Source organism: Penaeus monodon, chromosome 20 (assembly GCF_015228065.2).
Source record: "Penaeus monodon isolate SGIC_2016 chromosome 20, NSTDA_Pmon_1, whole genome shotgun sequence".
Classification (NCBI taxonomy): Eukaryota; Metazoa; Arthropoda; class Malacostraca; order Decapoda; family Penaeidae; genus Penaeus; species Penaeus monodon.
In genome coordinates this window covers 42,480,795-42,481,282 of record NC_051405.1, presented here as the reverse complement: position 1 = coordinate 42,481,282, position 488 = coordinate 42,480,795, and the positions used below count along the sequence as shown (strand labels likewise).

Below are 488 nucleotides of genomic sequence, written 5' to 3'. Positions count from 1 at the left end.
GAGCGTGTGATCACCCCTGCCTTCCCCCCCACAATAAAGCCAGCTCATTTTTCGCACATGGGTGGTTTCTGGTGTGGCCGGGTATTGTTAAAATCTTGAACCTCATCAGAATAGCTCCCGGGGGACTCTGGCGCGATATGCGATTGGATCTCGGATGCAGAAGACGCCCGTCTCGATATATATATATATTTTTTTTTCCATTTTTTTTCTTTCTCTCTCTCTTCGGAAAATTTTCTTTTTTTTTACTTTGGCTGGACATTGAGGGAAATGCTCGGCTCGGTGTCAGATTTATTGACTTGATTTTTGTTGTTTTTCTCCCTTTTTTGTCATGCTTCTCTCGGTTTATTTCATTTTTACCCCCGATGACCTTTACAATTCCGAGACTTGGGCTTGAGAGAATGTTCTTGGTGACATGGAAGAGGTTGGACGAAAGGAGAAAAGGAATAATTGATAAAATATATAGAAGATATAAATGTGAACTAAAAAAG

The 488-nt window shown here is 40.8% G+C and overlaps 1 protein-coding gene across 1 annotated transcript in view; it reads left to right on the top strand.

The window, feature by feature from the left end:
- Nucleotides 1–488, top strand: part of LOC119586000 (putative proline-rich protein 21) — an 8,523-nt gene that overhangs the window by 3,246 nt on the left and 4,789 nt on the right. The window lies entirely within an intron of this gene.